The sequence below is a fragment of the Anabrus simplex genome, chromosome 9 (assembly GCF_040414725.1).
Source record: "Anabrus simplex isolate iqAnaSimp1 chromosome 9, ASM4041472v1, whole genome shotgun sequence".
Taxonomy (NCBI): domain Eukaryota; kingdom Metazoa; phylum Arthropoda; class Insecta; order Orthoptera; family Tettigoniidae; genus Anabrus; species Anabrus simplex.
Window position 1 is genome coordinate 30,696,878 of NC_090273.1, and position 14,917 is coordinate 30,711,794.

The following is a 14,917-nucleotide window of genomic DNA, read 5'->3' on the forward strand; positions in this document are numbered from 1 at the left end:
TATTCACTAGCAAAAGTAATTTCCTATTTATTTAATATTTTTTGATTGGACGTCAATTCACTTTAAACTCTTTAATAAAATCATATCCATGCTAAACGGCCCCAAAATTGTCAATTCTCATCCATCTAATGTCCGAGTTCCAATTGAGTGCTATAGTGCGAGAGGGAACTGACCGACAAATTGTTAAAAAATTAGTTATTGACATATTTGGTTATTAGTATTATATATTTATTATTACACAATATAGGAATAATTTTTATCCACTTTTACTCTTCCACTGTCCGAAAGAACGAATTTTTAATATCTCTAAATAGCAATCTTGCAGTGCGAGGGTAAGTTAAGTCACGCTGTTGCAATACGTCAGCTATGGGTAGCCAATACCACACGCGCTTGCTGTCACATGTTTTAGTGTTGACATCATGGCTGACGGTGACAGATGGCTGCTTAGAGTCGGAGTGACTTGAATTCCAAACACTATTACCAGGTGTATGCATACGTTTTTGCCGAGTTTTGTGGTAAAGAAAATATTGGCCATCGGCTTCTACACACTTCGTCCATCTTGCAGGTAAGTTATGAATATCATGTCAGAAAAACTGCTTGTCTTTTGCTGCAAACCATTCGTGGAGCCATTTTCTCACTTCCTCGAATTTGCTGAAGAGCTGCTCTGTAAGCGCGTGCCCCATTGATGTGAAGAGGTGATAGTTAGATGGCGCCACGTCGGGGCAGTACGGCGGGTGCGGAAGGATGTCCCGTCCAAGCGATTTCAAGGTGTTTTTCACTGGCTTTCCTGTGTGAAACGGCGTACTGCAACACAATCACTTTGCCATGTCTTCTGGTCCATTCTGGTCGTTCTTCGATCAATGCGTGATTTAAATTAATTCTTTGTTGGCGATTGCGTTGTGCATTAACGGTTTCGCCGGGCTTCAAGAGTTCATGATATACAATACCGCTACCAGAGCGCGTACTGCCTTTCAAATTGAAATCACCTCGTTAATTAATTTCGTGTGGCTATTTCTAGCCGAGTGAAACCATTGTAAGGAAGACCCTCCGATGAGGGTGGGCGGCATCTGCCGTGTGTAGGTAACTGCGTGTTATTGTGGTAGAGGATAGTGTTTTGTGTGGTGTGTGATTTTCAGGGATGTTGGGGCAGCATTAACACCCAGCCTCCAGGCCATTGGAATTAACCAATGAAGGTTAAAATCCCCGACCCGGCAGTGAATCGAACACGGGACCCTCTGAACCGAAGGCCAGTACGCTGACCATTCAGCCGACGAGTCGGACATTGCAACATTTAAATTGACTAAACCATGTCTCACACGTTCTAATCAATGGAGCGTGTTTACCACATGTTTCTACCAGCAAACGATGACTTTCACAGCATTTTTATTTTGATTAAATAAGAAAAGCATTGCGCACCGCAAATGCTCTTTTTCAGGCAGGAACGTCGATTTTATCATTGAACGATACAACAAAAGACGCTAGTGTTTGGCGGACTCAACTTGTGTGTGTTGATAAGTTAATGTCAGACGAACAAACTGACGTATGTGTCAAATGCATACTGTTCGCTGGCGCCATCTCTTCGTGAAACCGGAAAAGATCTATAAATACACCTGGTAGTAAACCTTAAATGTAACAAGAAATGCATGTTGAAGTAAATCTGAACCTAACTGCATTTAAAACAAATAAGTACTGAACATTCCACTAGTGTAAAGTAACCGATTTTTAAAATTTAATTTTTCAGGTTTGGCGACTTGGAGCTGATATTTTTCAGATATATAATCGACATTACAGGAGGATTTTAATTTTTTAATAATTTTTGCACTATAAATAATTGTTTATGAACCAATTACATGTCTGTTGATGTGCTCAAATTCATGAAATAAGGTTAAACGCAAAACTCAAAATATCTCAGTGCTTGTCTGTGTAGGTCAGCTCACTCTCGCATTCTAGCTCTCGATTATTTATCAATTCATGTAGCTCTCAGTTGGAATATTAATTTCGTACAGTAGGATATGGATTACCGGGCGAGTTGGCTGTGCGGTTAGGAGCGCGCAGCTGTGAGCTCGCATCCGGGAGATAGTGGGTTCGAACCCCACTGTCGGCAGACCTGAAGATGGTTTTCCGTGGTTTTCCATTTTCACACCAGGAAAATGCTGGGGCTGTGCCTTAATTAAGGCCACGGCCGCCTCCTTCCCATTCCTAGGCCTTTCCTGTCCCATCGTCGTCATAAGAACTATCTGTGTCGGTACGACGTAAAGCAAATAGCAATATATATATGGATTAATCCTCTTCTGTTTTGCACTACAATACCTTCCAATACACATTGTTAATTGTGAAATAATTAAAGTTTGCGTTTTGAATATATTTCAATCTGTCTTCCCCATAATTGGAGGTTCTCTCGATTTTAAAAGCTTATAATAAAATTAGATTAAGATACAAAATTATATTTTAGAGGCATAAAATAGAATAGGACATTTGTGACAAAGAATACAAAGGTTCAAGAATCATTAAATTAGTCTAACGACACCAACAATACAGTAAAATCATGATGTATTCTTTTAAATTTCATTGTGATTCTACATTAGTTATATAAATGGTTCTTAAAGACACTATTATTATTATTATTATTATTATTATTATTATTATTATTGCGCTGTTGTTTGATTCATCAGTCCATAGAAGGCTTTGATGGAGCTCTCCATGCCACCTTATCCTGTGCTTATCTTGTCAGTTCTACGCCACTACTTCATCCTACACCTGCTCCAATCTGTTTGTCGTGTTCATACCTTGGTCTATTCCTAACGTTCTTACCACCTACACTTCCCTTAAAATCTAACTGAACAAGTAGTGGGTGTCTTAAGATGTGTCCTATCATTCGGTCTATTCTTCTCGTCGAATTTAACCAAAAAGATCTCTCATCAATCCCAATCAGTATCTCTACATTCGCGATTCCATCTATCCATCTTACTTTCAGCGTTCTTCTGTAAAACGATATTTCAAAAGCTTCGATTCTATTTCTTTCTGAGCTATTTATCGTCCATTTTTCACTTCCACACAAGGCCACGCACCTGTCGAAAGCCTTCAAAAGATCTTCGTAATTCGTATATCAATGTTCGAAATGAGCAAATGTATTTTCTTAAGAAAGGCTTACGTTGCTTGTGCTAGTCTGCATTTTATATCCTCCTTAATTCTGCCATCATAGCTTATTTTACTACACAAATAACAATATTAATGATTTCCTTTAAGACTTCATTTCCGAATCTAGGGTTTCCTGAATCACCTGGCAATGTTAGACTGCACTCTATTACTTTTGTTTTGTACTCAATTATTATTATTATTATTATTATTATTATTATTATTATTATTATTATTATTATTATTATTATTATTATTATTATTATTATCATTATTATTATTTATTCGATATCCTCTCACCAGTTCGAATCAGTATCTCTTCATTAGTGATTCAATCTATCCATTTTACTTTCAGCATTCTCACGGTGTCTGGTTGGAGCCAGCAACATCAGTTCCCTCTTCAGTGGCTTGAGTGAGGTCGCGAAGTTTGAAACTGGCCCGACGGAGGAGACACACATATGGTGGTAGTTTGTAGTTTCCTGCAGTTACAGAGTCCAGAGTACTCTCACTTCTTGAGATTGTCCCAGGATCTTCCAATGCCCCTCCCCAAGTGGTTCATGGACCTACACGTTGCGCAGTCCAGCTGATATTCAGGTGGTGGGGATTCAAATTAGGGCCCCAGCCACTCGAAGAGAAATGGTGTTCCTGCTAGTCATAGGTCACGAGTAACTGTTGTTAATCGATTATTTACGGCACGGACGGTATTGAGGAAACATTTCCTTGACTTCAGCCTCTTAGATGGCGATTGATATCATCTCTTAACTTGCCACAAACACTCGCCTTATATTAAATGGAGCAATACCTGTCAGACTTAAAAGCTAGGCGCTTAAAGAAACCTTTCACAGGTTACAGGCACAATTCATTAATCGAAGTGTATCTCAGGCTTAACATTTACCACCGAGCTAGTTGGTCGAGCGGTTAAGGGAACGCAGCTGTAAGCTTGCATCTGGGAGATAGTGGGTTCGAACCCCACTGACGGCAGCCCTGAAGATGTTTTTCCGTGGTTTCACATTTTCATACAAGACTACTCCGCTTCCTTCCCACTCCAAGGACTTTCCTGTACCATCGTCGCAATAAGACCTATCTGTGTCGGTGCGACGTAAAGCAACTAGCATAAAGCATATTCTTAGCTTTTTGCATGATAAACTTCTCAACCAGCCTATCTCCGTGATCGCGTCAAATTTCTCTCCACAGACTATACCGAAAATACCCGATGCTGCAGCATCCTTATCCCTTCCTGTACAGAGAACAACAATCTACACGAAATCCTTCACGTTACCGCAGCCCAACAATAGAATAGAAAAATTGGATGTCAAAAGCATGTCTATCAGCTCAACATTTAAACATGCCTGTGTTGAACTACTAGGTAAATAATAATTTCGTGTGGCTATTTCTAGCCGGTTGCAGCTCTTGTAAGGCAGACCCTACGATGAGAGTGGGCGGCATCTGCCATGAATAGGTAACTGCGTGTTATTGTGGTGGAGGATAGTGTTATGTGTAGTGTTTATGTTGCAGGGATGTTGGGGACAGCACAAACACCCATCCCCCGAGTCACTGGACAAAAAAACACCTATTCCTACCTCCTATTCATCATTATTTTCCTCTTCCTTTCACAGATCGTATTCTTGATATTTACACATTTTTGAAGCTTTCCTTTAAGTGGTATATCTTTTACTTATTATTCACATATTTTAATGCACTCTACGTACGATATGTATTATATCGATGATCTTCTTCTTCTGTGAATCTGTCTTGAGATAGGTATCAACTGGACATCCTCTATGACTCTCTGTCCCGAGCATCTTGTTTCAGTTCTTCGTAGCTTCCCCCTTGTTTGACAACTGTTAACATTCCAAACCTTCTTTTCCTCTTCATTTTCTTCCGTCTATTTTTCCGTCCGTCACGCTCTATTGAAGACAATCTCTACGCAGTGTGTGACCCAACCAGGACATTTTCCTCTCCTTATCGTGTTTACGATTTCTCTCTTCTCTCCTACTCTTCTTAGCACTTTATCTGTCCACTTCACTTTTTCCATTCTTCTCCACAACCATATTTCAGAACTTTCCTAATACTTTGTTTCTTTCTTTCCCAATGTCCACATATACGCTCCGTATGACACCACACTCCACACAAAACACTTTGCGAACCTCTTTCTTAAAACAATAGGGATTGTCATAGATTTCATGTTACAAATTTCACGTTATGGTCCGTATTGAAATATACTTAAAGTCAAATAATAATACTAGATTATAAATTCCACCTGTTCAATACATAAGAGTTTTTTAAATTTAATAAATAGTTCTTAACATATTAGAATAGGGACATGTTTCACCCATAATGAGGGCATCATCAGCCTAAAAATCGCATGCATGAAAGAAAGATAGATCAGGATCCTGATTGTTCTTATACCTAAATAAGAGGGTACTGTTTTAGGTACAAATGTGTATAAAATGACCAGCAAGTTAGATTATAGTAGTTATAAGTACTTTTGTGACAAAGTCTTATAATCAATCTTTATTGTAGATCTTTACGAATGTCTCATTTTTTAAAATATGGTAAAAAGTGGTTAGTTAAAAGTTCAAAAAGAACACGTAATAAATTTTATTTCAGCGCAGCCCTCATTATGGGAGGAACATGTCCCTATTCTAATATATTAAGAACTATTTCTTAAATTTAAATAACAACTCTTATGTATTGAACAGGTGGAATTTATAATCTAGTATTATTATTTGACTTATTGTCATAGATGTCAAAAGCCTTCTCACCTTTCCAAAACCTTATTTTCCCATAAATATTCTGCTTCTTACTTCTTCTGTACAGGTTCCGTTCCATGTTAACAAACTTCCCAAATATCTGAATAACTTTACTTGTTCCAATTTCTTTCCCTCTAGTGTTATATTAACAGCAGTCTCCTCCTTTCCTATAATGATATGATTTGTGTTTTATTTATCATATGATTCTTCCTTAATATCACTATCTTTGACTCTCTTATTAATACTGTTACTGTTAATATTGTTAATATTATTTTCATATTATAGTCATCAGTAGTTATTATTAACAATGTTCTAGGTTAAGACCGGTTAAGTGTAAAAGAAAGGGGAGTACATCCCTAACTTTGCCTGATTTGAACCACGTCTCCTGGTATACGGAAACTAACACATTACGACTCATCCGCAGAGATAGCTGACATAAATATTTAATCTATATATAGTTTGAATGTTTTCACCCAGTAAAGAAACACACCTTAAACATTTTCTGGGTCCCGAAGATCTCCTCGCCGCTCTAACAGGGCATCCCCAACGAAAACGATCAGAGAATTACGTGAGGTGACTGGGGCAAGCCACGTTTATTTAGCATGCAAGCCTTCCTGGTAGCCTCATTCCTAATAAGACCACGTAATATTTAACAAATGACTTCCCTCTCCACCACCTCAACACTAATGCCCAGCAGGCAGGCTGCAAACCTGCATGCCTGTGGTTGAATTTCGATATCAGAATTAATATATCAAGCGCATGCCATCGGGGAACACGTATTGGGTAGTGGATGCCAATGACCGGATTTTTCAATACTAGATCATTATTCACATACATATCATATCATATCGCATGTCCCAACACTTCACTCATGCATTCCATACATCACGGATATGATAGAGCAAGTATGTGTATACTGTAAATGGTGATATCCTGAGATTTTTTAAAATTCATACGAAAGGTTTGAAATAATACACACTACAATAGTATTATTATTATTAAGATGTTCAAAATTCTCTAGTTAAATAACCAATTGCCAATTAGGTTAACCTACTTTATCACTCAAAGTTATAAACACATGTTTTTTGTTACATTTTCACATGTTAGTACCTCGTATTTCATTCCATTCTTAGATAGTGAAGAGAAACTATAAGGTAATGATTGATTTATTAATTGAATGAATGAATTAATTAATTAATAAGAATTCGCAAATTATGATGTTCCAGCTCTGATCATTGTGGGCAGCATCCTTCTTCTCATATTGACATCTATCAAGATAGGAAATGGTATTCACAAGGAGAAAATTATAGTTGAGTGAGGAATTTAGAAATTAATCCTTAAGAACACGGAGTTGCAGCGCACACAACGGATGACACACTTACAAAAAGGAAACAGTAGAGACGTGTAATAAAAAGCTAGAATTCATTGAAAAATTGAATACCTAGCACCTAATACTAACCAGAAATCGCTGATTTATTCTGCATATAAATGTACGTACTGTGTGCAAAATGGCTTTATAAGAGTAAACACATTTCCATAGAAGGTACTAAACTACTTACAACTTCTATATAAGACAAAGAATGTTTATCCCTTACTTCAAATTAAACTTACTAATGTGGAAGTTTCTTCGAAAGGATGGAGCGAGGAGAAAAAAGGAACTTTGCACAATACTTATTAATCAGTGCAAGAAGGATTGTGTTCGAACCTTTATCTCTTCTTTGGAAAAGTAAGCTTTTCCTTGATATTATTACGATCTCAAGAGCGCAAATCTATAAAGGGAAATGGAGACGTCACCAAATGTAAATGATGGTGGTGGTGGTGGTGGTAGTGGTGGTACTGGTGGTGGTGGTGGTGGTGGTTTTAATTTTAAGATGAAGTTCAACTGGGAAACCATCCTCTAGGGAAAGATGACGACTGCCTGCGGTAAATATTGCAGGAGTCGATACGGAAATAAATCCAGGAAGTAGAGCATATAGTTGAAAATAGGAGGATTTATCGTAAATGGTTGAAAGTCACGATGATTAACAGAAGAAATAAATTAAAAAGTATAATAATAGGAATTTCTTGATGGATACAGTACTTTTGTATCCATCTCTTAGCACAGGCCAGAGTAAACTGTAGTTTCCACCGAAGTCCCAGTCTCATCCATGGCTGTGACAATATGGAAGCTGCTGGGGTATGGGTGGTGCTGAGTAATGACATTCAGAGCACGTCTAGTGCATCTGAGTGTTATGAAAGGTGTTGCTCAGAGGGTCAGTCGTGCTGCAATAGCACTTTCTGACCCAGTGAGGAAAGCAATGGCAAACTACCTCACTCCTCGTCTTGCCTAGTACGCCTCATTTTGGTGCTGCCATTGGTTTTTGCGGTTTCCTTATAACCGCATAACCTTTGGTGGTGCTATTTGAGGATCCAACCAGCCTCTGGGCTGCTGACCTAACAGACAGACAGACAATAATAGGAATTATTATGAACAATATATCCGATAGTTATATACTTATGAGGCAGTCACTGTAGGTATCCTACAAAATTGAAAATTAACGAAATTTCAGAACATTACTTCTGAAACCAATTTAGCCCATGATTCACGCAGTGTTTATTGCATACACGAAATTTTAGATTCTTTATAAGTATGGACAAAATATAGAGCACAGCCTTTGAGTCTTTCGCGCCTTACAACTATCTAAATGGGGCGATATGTACGGTGGTCTACTACTAAACTTTATAGCCAAGCTATGAAATCCACTCTTCCATACGATTAAAGCAGCACCTTTTGAAAGTCAATTCCCGAATTTGGTCTGGCTGCCTTCAATGTTGACTTTCATTTAGTATGTTGATAGCCGTTTAACGCCGTAGTAACACATGAAATGTTTTTGGCAACGCAGGAATGGGAAAGAGCTAGAACTGGGAAGGAAGCGACCGTATCCTTAATTATGGTACAGCCCCAGCATTTTCCTGGTGAGAAAATGGAAAACCAAATCCTTAACGTACTGTAAAATATTGATAGTAAACACCACGATGGTCCCGAACCACTACTTCACTACTATACTCCAAAGTTAACAGCTTTAAGCACAAATATAGTAAATGCAATAGCACAGGTCGTCATGAAAATTCTACACTCATATATTCAACGGAACCATTCTTTATTACAGGACTAACTGACACATTCATCGTTTTTTTTTTTGGGACGGGGAGATGGCAGAGTACTAGGACCTCGAAGGTAACGGCTTCGGTTCTTGACCGACAATAATAATAATAATAATAATAATAATAATAATAATAATAATAATAATAATAATAATAATAATAATAATAATAATAATAATAATAATAATAATAATAATAATAATAATAATTTGTAGCGGATGAAAGCCATCTGAAGGCAATCTAAATTAAAACACTACAAGACAGTGATCAAGGCAGAGTAATTGAGTGCCTCCAATGACAGGAATGTTGGGACAAGGAGAAGTCTAGAAATTTGAGTGAAGATCCCCCGCAAGATAATGGGTCCAAAAATCGAGGGCGGCCAGTATAGATTACGAGGAAGTGGAAAACTATACCAGGAAAGGGAAAGACTGATTGAGTCAATGAAGAAAAGAAGACTCATATTTTATGGACGTCTCTTTAGAATAGACGAGAAGAGAATGACAAAACAGAGTTTTAAAACACTTGACAGTAGACCTAAGGTAAGACGGGATCTTGAGCAGTCTGGATTAAATCGGGAAGACATCCTAAACAGAACGAAGTATAGATCAGTGATCAACAGTTTCAGAGGCTTCCATGACGAGCAAAAACTGAATGGGGGTGGACAGAGGGAAGAGGAGAAAAATACAAAGATTTTGGGCTGCAAAGAAAACTTACAGTAATATGCGAATGGTCATTAACGTGGTCTGAAGCGGCCACAAACTATAATAATAATAATAATAATAATAATAATAATAATAATAATAATAATAATAATGATAATAATAATAATAATAATAATAGCCTAAACAACCACGTTGAGCATTTGGTTCGCTCCATCAAGGCTACTTACGTATCAATTTCGACGTTCATTTTTACTTTACCAGATGGCAAAGTAAACCAGATCTCTCTTGGGAGATGTAGGGATGAGTATTAATTAACTTTGCCAGGAAATCAGCAAATGTGTCACCAGAGAATTTTCACCAGCCAACATCGTACAACATAGAATGTCGAATGGATTTTCTTCTATCCATGAACATCCATTTATTTCTGCCTGGTTTGAACCTGTGATCATTCGATTCAAATGACAACATTCTACCAGGTATTCCCGTAATGTAAAAAGAGCATACTATCCTAAATCATTTTCAGCGCTGCCGACGGTGGGTTTGAATACATCACATCCCGAATGTCACAGGTACAAGCACGACTTCTTCATCTTCTCCTTCTTCTTCAAGTGCCATATTTGGTCCCCCAGGCGTTGGCGATCAGCCTGGAGGAAGCACCGATTTCTTTAGCTAACCTGAAGAGTTGTTCTGTGTTGTTGATGCCAGTCCAGTCTTTGATGTTTTGGAGCCAAGACATCACCCCTCTATTTTTGTTTGTAATATGAGTGTAAAAGTCAGTACTTTCTATCTCATAGAAGATGGCCTAAATGAACTGCTTGCCTTGCTTTGATGGTGTTCGCCAGCTCCCCTTAACACTTAATTATTGGTATTCTGTGCATTCTCCTGCGTAACCACATTTCAAAGGCCTCTAATCTGTTCATGGAGGGAGCTTTGACAGTCCAGGTGTCTACTCCATAAAGTAAATACATACTTCGTACTAAAATTGCTCGCTTGAATGGTTATCAAATATGGCCATACATATCAAGGAGAACGACCGCGAATTTGTTGACAGAAATGAGGCTTTTAGAGTCATCAAGTTTCCGAGCGGATGCTTTAATATTTTTGAAATGTCAACTGAATCTGGGAAGTGAGAGATGTATGATAATATAAATTCCCAACCTTCCCTGTGGTTATTATCGGTCCAGCACATTATACCAATACTCTTTTCCCATTCGAATCAATCCATAATTTTATATTTGTTTGAACTTTTACCGCAAAATACATCGGTATTCTTTTCCGAGCAGAGTTTTATGTTTTCAACACCCCCACAAAATGCCCATACGGATCCCATATACACTCACTGGTAAATAAAATACTACAATTATTAAAACAAGCCGCAATAGCCCAATATGGTCGATGAACAAAAATATATTAAAGTAATGATATTACAGGCCGGTCATTTGAGTTGGAGTATGGTGCCAAATGTAAAGGTTATATGCAGGTTGTTTTAAGTTCAGCCCAATCATACACTATAAATACTATAAATAAACTATAAATAGAGCTGCTTGTTTAGAAAAGGAATAAGACTAATACGAAATTAAGATGCATATAAAATAACTTAATTTTTCAAGCACATTTAAATACTGGGCGAATCACCGAAAATTTGCACCCCAGATATTTTTGAAACGGAAGATGCTATTGGTGTGGTGTAACCAGTGGCTCATAACTGTAGCCCATACACAGATTTTAATATTTATTAGAATATGTACTATTTTACGAAATAGTTCCATTCTTGCAATGGAACTATGCCCATTCTATTAATATAATAAGCTCACCGGACAAAAGAACAGTCACCCTAGTGAGCACACACAGATGGATTTTTAAGCCTGTGCGTGAACTTGCTGGAATCATTGGTGTTTCGTAGCGGACTGTTCAACATGTCTACAAGCGGTGGTGGCCACGGAACACGATGTCAGAATTTTGATCGGGAAAAGATATGACTGAAAGGGTCCGGGGAGGCGTTTCAAGGTTTCAAGGTGGTCACGGTAGAGAAAGTCAAGAATAACTGCCGTCGGGATTCGTCGCGCTGACAACGCGTTATCTCGCAACCTGCAAGCCTTCGGGATGAACAGCAGTCACTTGATATTCCAAGGCTCATTACAGCTATAGTGCCATGGAACCAGTTTCCTGCACCTTCATCATAATACCCTTTTTTCAAATAATGCCAAGCAAAGCAAAGAAGTAAAGTAATTTCCGTATAGGACATGACGGATCTTGGAGAGTCGGAAGGTAGAGGCTTCCACTATCTGTAAGGTGGTGGTGGTGGTGATTATTGTTTTAAGAGGAAGTACAACTAGGCAACCATCCTCTATATAACAGTAATCAGAGGGAAAGAATGGAAGGGATCCGACACTTCGAAAAATGAAGATATCGGCCAAGGGAAGACAAGGGCCACGAAGGGCATGAAAATTAAAAACTACCTAGTCCTCCATACGTAATACCGTCGGGGTCGGAAGAGAACAAGAGTTGGCCAAGGGAGGTCGGACAGGATAGATGAAAGTGAGGAGCATGGCACAAGTAAGTGGAAGCAATGCCAGGACTCGGCTGAGGGCCCCGTGGTCGCCAACCCACGCCCGAAAGTTCAGAGCCCCTGAGGTCCCTTTTAGTCGCCTCTTACGACAGGCAGGAGATACCGTGTGTGTTTATTCTACCGCCCCCACCCACAGGGGGAAAACACTATCTGTAACCCCGACACTTTGTGGGATAGATTTTTAGGTCTACACCCCGTCACATTTTCCCCCAATAATTAACCTGGTTTTCACTTTTTATGAAGAATGAGTGAATCTCAGGGCCATGCGCAACTCCAGAAGAGGAAATCTTGCTTCTTAAAATTTCCGAATTCCAGACGGTGAATCAAAGACATGTCCTTCCGGGTAAGTGTAATCGTGACACCACTGAAGTGTATAACATACTCTCTGCATATATCGACAGCGAAAAGAATTTAAAATTTGAAATTGACTCCTCATGACTGAGCGAGTGTAGGTCACATTCCTGTATGTTTGCATCGAGAGGATCGTGCCTTCGAACCCCTGCAGACAGTTTTAAGTGTTTTCCCACTTTCACAGCACGAAAATTCTGAGGCATAAGGCCACGGTCGTTTCTTCCCCACTCCTAGTCCTGCCTTACCTAGTCATACATATACCTTCATTATAGACTGTTATGCATTCAATCTGCAAGCCTCTGTGAATTTACTAATCGCCGCCACAATCCTCTATTTATAACTAGTTTTGCGGCCTCGTTTGGTTCTATACCTCTTATCTTCAAATCATTGGAAACTGAGTCTAACCATCATTGTCTTGGTCTCCTTCTACGCTTCTTACCCTCCATAACAGAGTCCATTATATTCCTAGGTAACCTATCCTCCTCTTTTCGCCTCACATGACCCCACCACCGAAGCTGGTTTATTCATACACCTTCGTCCATCGAGTTCATTCCTAAATTATCCTTTATTTGCCCATTCCGAGTACCCTGTTTTCATTACTCCAACCTGTTTGTACCAGCAGTCATTCTCGATATTTTCATGTCGGTTACTTCTAACTTACGAATAAGATATCATGAGTCCACCCAGCTTTCACTCCCATCAAACAAAGTTGGTCTGAAAACAGATCGATATAAAAATAGTTTAGTCCGGAAGCTGATTCCCTTGCTACAGAATACTGCTGATCGCGACAGTGAGCTCACTGCATTAGCTTTACTGCACCTTGAATCAATCTCACTTACCATCATGGGAGAACACACATCCTAAACACTTGAAATTATTTACCTGTTTCAGCTTTGTATTCCCAATCTGACATCTTGGATTTCTTACCAACCGATATCAATTTAGTCTTAGAAAGGCTAATTTTGATACCATACTCATTGCACCTATTTTCATGTTCCAAGATATAAGACTGCAGCCTTTCGGCACAATCTGCCATTAAGACCAGGTCGTCAGCATAGGCAATACTGCTTACTACATTTGCACGTAACTTTTTTTTTTTTGCTATTGGCTTTACGTCGCACCGTCACAGATAGGTCTTATGGCGACGATAGGACAGGAAAGGGCTGGGACTAGGAAGGAAGCGGCCGTGGCCTTAATTAAGGTACAGCCCCATCATTTGCCTGGTGTGAAAATGGGAAACCACGGAAAATCATCGTCAGGGCTGCCGACAGTGGGGTTCAAACCCACTATCTCCCGAATACTGGATACTGGCCGCACTTAAGTGACTGCAGCTATCGAGCTCGGTCACGTAACTTAATCCCTCCCTGTCACTTTATACCTTTCACCAGATGATATATGTAAACTATAAACAATAAAGGTGAAAGATTACAGTCTTGTCTGACCCTGTAAATACCTTGAACCAAGAATGAAGTCTACTGTCAATTTTCACTGGAACCCAATTGTTAACATGAATGCCTTTGATTGTTTTTTGTTTTTAATTATTTTCCCTTAACCCTGTAGTAACCCAGTATTGCGAACATTTTTTCCCTCTGCTCTTTGTCGTATGAATTCTCTAGATATACAAAACATAGACATAACTCTCTATTCCTCTCAGAGAATTCTTATTTACCTGCCGCATACTGAAAATCTGATCCTCACAGTCCCTCTATGGTCTGAAAACACAGAATAATAATTTTTGCGTCCGTGTGTTGTAAAACATATTGCAAAATAACAGTCTGCTCATGAATGTATTTACTCCTCATATTTATTGAATGCCTTATATATCGTGGCGTAAGAAGGGAAATGAAGTCCGTTAATCTGAAACGACTTAACAGGCACACACTTTCCAAAGATTAAACATTATTTTCACCAAGAAAAATAATGTTCATCGAAATCATCTAACGCACTGAAGAATCCCTTAAAGCAGGACAAGCCATACATGCATAAATAACAGGTAACAAATAGTATCTTGGCTGAGTGCAAGTTAACTCTTAGCTTAACATTATTAAATCTGCTTGACTTCCTCACGTAATTATATTTTAACTCAATGGGATCGTCAGCATATTATTGCCGAAATCGTGCCGATTTCAGACGAGAATGTTGATACAACGACACGTAAATGAACAAGTATTTAACTAGCAGACTCATTATCACAAGTGCCAAACAGTGAGGATCTGATGTTTATCTCAACCTTCTCGGAATTAAAGTGACACGTGTGTTAATTAGATACGTTTACAGTCAAAGCCTTGCTCAACATTCAATTC